We start from the raw sequence: 7,477 nt of genomic DNA on the forward strand, positions 1-7,477 counted from the left end.
AGGAGGTAAGTAGCTTGTTCACCTTTATTGCAACGGGAACAGAATATAAATGTAGGGATAAATTCCTGCAGCTCTCTACAGTGTTGCTGAGCCTATACCTGGGCTTCTGTGTAGAGTTTTCGTCTCCATAATTTAGAAATGATTAAATAACCTAGAAGTAGCTCAGGTAAGATTCACTCAGCTGACATCTGAGGTGGGAGGTGAGGTATGAGAAATATTTGACCAAGCTGATCCTTTATTCATTGGAGTTTACACGATTGAGAGATGATCTCATTTAAGCATTCAAGATCCTGCGTGGAGACTCCAGGGTGAAGATTCAAAAGCTGTTTTCTCTTGTGAGGGAATAGGAACTCGTGGACACAAATTTGCAAAACTAATTCTTCCATTTAAGATGGAAATTTCAAGTTCCATTTTTCTCTCTGGAAGTGTTGTGTGTCTTTTCCAGAGAGAGGTAGATGAAAGGTCTTCGAACATTTTTAAGGCAGAAGTAGATAGATTCTTGATTAAGAAGGAAGTCTATCGTTCCTGGGAGTAGACGGGAATGTGGAGCTGAGGCCTCAATCACATCATTTTATTCAGTGGTCAAACAGCGAGCGGGAACGAATTTGTGAATCTGCTCTCAATTCATATATTCGTATCAACGAGTGGGCAGGGCTTAGCCTTCTTCCGTTAGGGAAGGAATAAAAAATACATCTCTAAAACTTTGGCTGAAGAGCAGAAGACCTTCGTTCTGCGTTAGAGAGATCAATGTTCATTTCGGATTAGCTGCCTGATCACACTGCTGGACCGGCAAACCATTCCCAATTGTTAACAGTCGCAAGGACTTCCTGTCCATTTGACTTATGCGACATATCAAACTGCTGCTATTAAACCAACCCTCGTGGTGGGTAGTTATATCAATCTTAGGAGGAACATCCTTCTTAGGAAAGATGGTCGCAAACATGTTGAAATAATGCCAGCAGTTACAGATTAAGGCAGAATAATAAATTGGTTGCTGTGGAGGCCAAACAGCGTCTCGTGGGTGCCTGGTTTACAGAACCCGGACAGCGCAGAAGGGGGCCAGTCAGTCCATCGAGTATGCAGACAAGATGTTTTTTTTACGCCGAACCTCGTCCGATTCTAGCAACACCCGCGCATTTGCCATGTCTGATTCACCTAATCTACACGCCTTTGGACAATAAAGGGCAATTTACCATGGCAATCCACCTAACCTGCACATCTTTAACCTGTGGGAGGAAACCAGAGAACCCGGAAGAAACCTGCGCAGACACCGGGAAAACGTGCAAACTCCACACTGGCAATTACTGAAGTGAAGAATCGATCCTATCCGCATTATGCCATAGTAAAGTTCCGTTCTCAATTTGTGACTTTTATACCGCCGTTGAACCACGGAAAGCAATGGAACGTCAAATCAGAAAGAACGTTGTACTTCATTACCACAAGGACAACGTGGTTGTCTCTCCCACCGATACTGTAACGAGAAGACGCATTTCTGACATGGTGAATGATGACTATGCGGCTCATTGGGCTTTGCCTTCGGGTAAAATTTCCAGTAATCTGTTCTAGACTCATTCTGATCGAAATGTTCCTGCAACAGACCCTATGCCAGTTGTTCTGCCATTTTACATTTCCATATGTCCTTTCTCGAAGGAACGTGGCATTTTCCATGTCATGCCAGCTCAACCACAGAACTTTATGGATCATGTTGAGGGCATAGCGATGTTCTTAACTGCTCAATTTAAATAACTGGAACAAAAATGAGCTCATTCTGGTAATTAATAATTCATTAGTGTGATGATGCTCTTCAGTATTGCAAATTTGATTTTTTTTTAAATCATATACGTCCAATGATTTCCTTGGCATGGCATTAATTTTCTTAAACTGTGAATGCGGACGCAAGGTACATGTTTAGGTTATGTGCAACGTCCTCACTTTCATTTGCAATTGCACAGTCATCAGTTAACATGCAAATAAAAACAAATTAATCCTTAACATCACTACCCTGTAATATTTTTGCGCAAGTTCGTTTTTGTGGACTTTATAAACTCTTGCATTTTTTAGCATGCCTACCCTATCACCGTTTGAGATTCTTAATTAACCCTATTCAAACATTTTGAAATTAGTCCCCCAGCCCCCGACCACTTAATGCCTGATGTGATTTTTAAGTTGAGAATAACTAGTTTCATGTATTGATTTGTTTTGCACGAGCTTTCAAATGTTCTGTTCCTGCTCCAAATTGTATTCATGATTTTATGGTCAATGGATTCAAAATTTCGGAATTCGGAAACAGTCTTTCGATAGGCTTAAAATATTCGTAGCGTTTTTAATTGATCATAGGATTTTCGGCATACACTTGACAAAAACGATATCTTGTACCATTGTTTTTTTCCAAAAATGCAAGCACCTCTTTACCGATTCATAATTTCTTAACATCAGCTGGTGAACTAGGAAACCAGCGATATATGGATAGGATTTTTCCCTACGCAACATTTTTTTTTTCAAAATTCAGTCAAACCCACAATTCAAGTCACAGAGTCATATGGCATAAATAAGGTTGAGACAAATGTCGCTCACCCTCCGTGAAAATCGTCCAGCTCCTTCCGCCGAAGCACAGTTAAAGTCACGAATTTGCCGTCCAACAGGCCATACTTTCAAAATGTACGCAAATATGTATCATTATTGGTCTTTCCACTCATATACCATTAGCAACATCACGTTGCTGGGTTTACCTGATATATTGAAAATGAATTTAGCACGAAAAAGAAGGATTTATCTATTTTAGTGCTCCTACTATTTAAGTGGCGTCATAAATCTCAAACTCCCAACCGAATGTTGCAAATGATTTTTGTAAGTGTGAAAGATTAACTTTCAGATTCGAATTATGTAATCCGCAATGTTCACGATATACTGTGTCCAATGTAATGCTTCATTCAAGCTTGTTTTGTAGCATATCTTAAAATCCCTGTTACCAACACCTGTAACAGTACTAATCACAGACATTGACAAAGTGGTTATTATGCAGCTTTCTGCCCTCTGCAATACCTTTTCTAATTGAAATGCAGCGGAAACGCGGCTGCACCTGTTTTCTATTGCGTTAATGCTGGTAAAGTGGGGCAGTTGCGTGGAATTTCCAATGTGTGCAATAACCTATCAGGACAAAGTGCGTTGTTTTACTGTCTGACTTTGTAACCTGTTTGACATTAGGTTAAAATCTTCTGTCGATGTTATAAACATTGTGGGCGACCCTCGTCACCTTAGCGTTTTCCCATGTGCTTTCAACGTAAATTTGCAAAAAAAAGCTACTGAAATTTAAAGCGCAAATGAAGTTCAGGAGTCCATATTCTGTTCCTTGAGATCTATGTAAGCAATTAGCAATCGTGTGTCTTTGAAAAAAAAGTTCGAATAATTTATACCTCCAACAACAACTAAAGCTTCAAAGAATTAGCCTCCCCAATCAACGAATTCAGTGCCAGAGAGTTTGTTTATCACTAAGACATAACAAAACGCTTTTAAGGTGTACTTTTATCTGCATTGACAAGATCCATTTTTTTCTGGTGAGATTATTTAGTATAAATGAAATAATTGAACACCCATCGCAAAATTTTACATATTCGAATAGAATGAGTCAGCCACCAAGATTCTGTCGTCACGTAAGGTTTGGAGGAGCAATGCAACTCGGAGAGCAACTACTTGTGAACGAGACGTAATGGGTGGTGTACCAGAGGGATCTACGCTGAAAGCTCAACTATTTACAATTCATGTAAATGATAATAAGGAGTGACTGAAAGGATTTTTCAAATTTGCTGGTGATACAGGGATACATAGGGGCGTATAGCATGCTGAGGACCCAAGGAAATTACAAAAAAAAATAAACCGATTAAGCGAGTGGGCAAAGATCTAGCAAATGAAGTGCAACGTGGTAAATGTGAAATCGTCCATTTTGACAGGAATAAAAAACACGTATTATCCAAACGGCGAGCATTTTTCGGAGATCTGAGCGCCCAGGTGAATGATTCACACGTATGCATGCACAGCAAGCAATTGGGAAAACTCATGGAATGGTGTCATTTATTGCGAGGGGAATTGAATAGACACATTGGGGGGCTATGCTTAAATTAAACAATGTACTAGTGAGACCACATTGTACAGTATTGATCGCCATATCTGAGGAAAGATCATAGACCATAGAACCCGACAGTGCAGAAAGAGACCCTTCGGCCCATCGAGTCCGCACCGACCACAATCTCACCCAGGCTCTACCCCCATATCCTACCCGTAATTCCTCTAATTTACGAAAACAGAATACTGAGGATTATTTTGTTTAGCATGGCTGAGCAACCTAACGCGATATCTTTGGACTGTGGGAGGAAACCGGAGCACCCGGAGGAAACCCACGCAGACACGAGGAGAATGTGCAAACTCCACACAGACAGCGACTCGAGCCGGAAATCGAACCCAGGTCCCTGGTGCTGTGAAACAGCAGTGCTAACCACTGTGCTACCGTGCCACCCATGAAGATGTAAATGTTTTGGAAGCTGTTCAGAGACGGTTTACCATACTAAAGCCTGGAATGAGTGGATTGGCTTGTGAAGAAGGATTAGCCAGGCTAATGTTGCATCTACTGGAGTTTATAAGGGCAAATAGCGACTTCGTCGACACATATAAGACACAGAGCGGTTTTGACAGGATGTCTCGGGAAAGGATGTATATTGTCGTGGGAGAATCTAGAATTAAAAGTGACTGTTTAAGACAAGTGATTGCCCATTCAAAAGGGACATTAGGCGACTTTTTCACTTAGAGAGTTGTGAATCATTGTAACTCTTCCTGAATAAGTGCAGGAAGCAGAACATTTGAATATTTTAAGGCAACGGTGGATAGATGTGCAAGGGATGTTCGGATATCGGGTGTAGGCGGAATATAGGTTTAAGGTTACTATCAGATCAACCATGTTTTTATGGAATGGCTGAAAAGGCTCTAATATACTGAATGGCCTGCTCTTACTCCTTGTTCACGTGTTATTAATTTGCGAAATTAGCCCTGAGGTGTGTTTAGCGAAAATGTATGGCTACTTTTGATGTATATGATAGTGGGATAAAAGCCTGACTGATGTGTACATTGCAGAACTTCAGCCCGTTAGCACCATAAAGACATGTTATTTGTTTGTTGACCCTATCTTTACCGTAAGTAGCGATGAAACAATGAGGTACAACTTACCCGATGTTGCCCGGAGAGATTTGCAGAACGACTCAGTATATATTTTCACACTTTAGTTTATTTTGCAGCGTTGTCCACCTACCGGGGAATCTGTGGAGTTTGCGAAAACGTAGGTAACAGTGAGATTCAGCAATATTTGCAACATTGCTTTCATTAGTCAAAAGTGCTCCGGCTATTTTTTTTTTAATTTAGTGTGTTGTCAATTTCTGCAGCAAATCAAGTTATTTGTTTTTGTCTTCCGATCAGTACATATTTATTACAGGCTATTCGGTGTTGAAAGTGACTTGAAGCAAAATATGTCATTTCCGAAAACAAAATGACCGGATGATAAACGTCACTGTGACGGCTTCCATATTAAAGGCAGTTAAACGTGCATTTGTTTGGCGAAGCTGGGAAATTCCGTTGTATTCAGCAAGAGCCTGATCACAATGTTGAATAATAAGCTGATCCTGTGTTTCACTATCGTAGAGATAATGCAAGGAGGTACCTGCTTATTTTCTGTCTTGTATCTCTCAACATAAACTTAAATATTGTTTCTTTCACAGATATGAACAGATATCTACATTGAACTTTCGTAATCACACACCATCCTCTATACCCCCTCCCCTTACTACGAAACCTTCCCCAAACCCCTTGATATTTATGAAGTCAGTTTTAAAGTATTTATAATTAATTGTTTCAGCAGATACTTCAAATCAAGTAATTCAACTTCCTGAAAGTCTGAGACAAATCCAAGGCACAAATGCCACTTTTCATTGTTCGGTACCGTACGCTCCAGAAGACTCGAATGTGACCTTCAAGTGGTTGAAAGAAGGCGAAAATCAATATCTGAGTACAGCCGCCGATCACCGAAAGGTTTTTGGCTTCACAAACACATTTAGTGGCTTTCTTCGCATCACCAATGTAAGCTTCCAGGATGCTGGAGTATATTACTGCTCGGTGCAACAAAATGGCTACATAACAGGAAGCGTGATTGGATCTAACTTAACTGTATGGGGTGAGTATCGAGATTTTGCAGAATGCATTATGTCATTGTGACTTATAAAACAGATCAAACATCAGATAATAATTGCAATTATTAGATCAAATCATCATATCCACGGGATATTGAAAGATTTAAGAATTAACAATGGAAAGTACGAGCCATTTAATTTAGACATTCAGTTGTCTGAAAGGGCAAAGAAAAAAGTAGTTCAGGATGTTGGAAAAATTAAGAAATTACCGAAAATGCTGCAATTGGTAATCAGAAATGGCAGCATCAGTCAAGGGATGATCAGAGCTTCGATTTTGTCAGAACTGACAAAATAGCTCTTAGATTATCATTTGAAATGGCGGGCAAGATTTCCTATCACAGTGAGATATCCCTACAATGTCCAGGGAACCGACAACAAGGCCGCTAATTCAATACTTGAAGCGACCAACAACACATTCATTTTTCCGTTAAATATAACTACTAAGATTGCGACAAATATCGATCGCGACCATTTTCTCTGTAATGTAACTCGCAGAACCGTGATATTTGTGAATGTTGCTCTGCCTGTGACAGTCAGAAACGTGTGCAGAAAGAAATTCCATTCCAACCGTCTTGAAAACTGAAAATGCCCTCGTTTGCAATATCGCCAGAAATTAAATCGGTTCTTCTCGTCCGATTCACATATAAGTTCTATTTTTAATTTCTTTATAATCATTAAGATTCGTAGGAAAATGTTTTTTTCCATACATCATATGTGACCACAAGCACTTGATAATAATCGTTTGTAAACTTTTTTAAAAAGCTGTCATGTGACATCAAAGCGCCATAGATTTTATGTTCTGTTTTATAGTGCCTCCAAGCCAAGTGCAAATTCTCCCTAGTGACCCTCGAAGCGATTCATCCGTATCCCTTGTGTGTGAGGCGTCCGCATTTTACCCTGAGCTTATTGCACTCGTATGGTATAAAGGTGATATCGAAATCTCAACTGGGGTGTCTGTCTTGAAACAGCAAAACTCAGACGGATTGTACGAAGCTCGCAGCTTTTGGAAAGAGATACAGCCTGCTCCGATTGGAAGTGTTTACAGCTGTCTGGTCTCTCATGTTACATTGGAAACTCCACTAGTTGTTACGCATGTCATTACATATTCTAACACAGGTACATGTCTACCAAGACAACCGAGATAGTCAGGCTCGAAGGGCTGGATGGCCTACTCCTGCTCCTATTTCTTAAGTTCTTATGTTCTTATGTCATTAATACCTTACCGGTCAGAAACGACAACCACTTAATTA

At 40.1% G+C, this 7,477-nt stretch overlaps 1 long non-coding RNA gene across 1 annotated transcript; it reads left to right on the forward strand.

Annotated features, from left to right (window-relative positions):
* Nucleotides 1-5,604: 5,604 nt before the first annotated feature.
* On the forward strand, nt 5,605-7,090 carry LOC145342607 (uncharacterized). Its single transcript, XR_013886580.1, has 3 exons — nt 5,605-5,697; nt 5,900-6,211; nt 7,038-7,090. It is a non-coding gene; the product is annotated as an uncharacterized LOC145342607 (long non-coding RNA).
* Nucleotides 7,091-7,477: the final 387 nt, after the last annotated feature.

Source organism: Carcharhinus amblyrhynchos, chromosome 4, assembly GCF_965287045.1.
Source record: "Carcharhinus amblyrhynchos chromosome 4, sCarAmb.v2.hapA, whole genome shotgun sequence".
In the NCBI taxonomy this organism is placed as follows: Eukaryota; Metazoa; Chordata; class Chondrichthyes; order Carcharhiniformes; family Carcharhinidae; genus Carcharhinus; species Carcharhinus amblyrhynchos.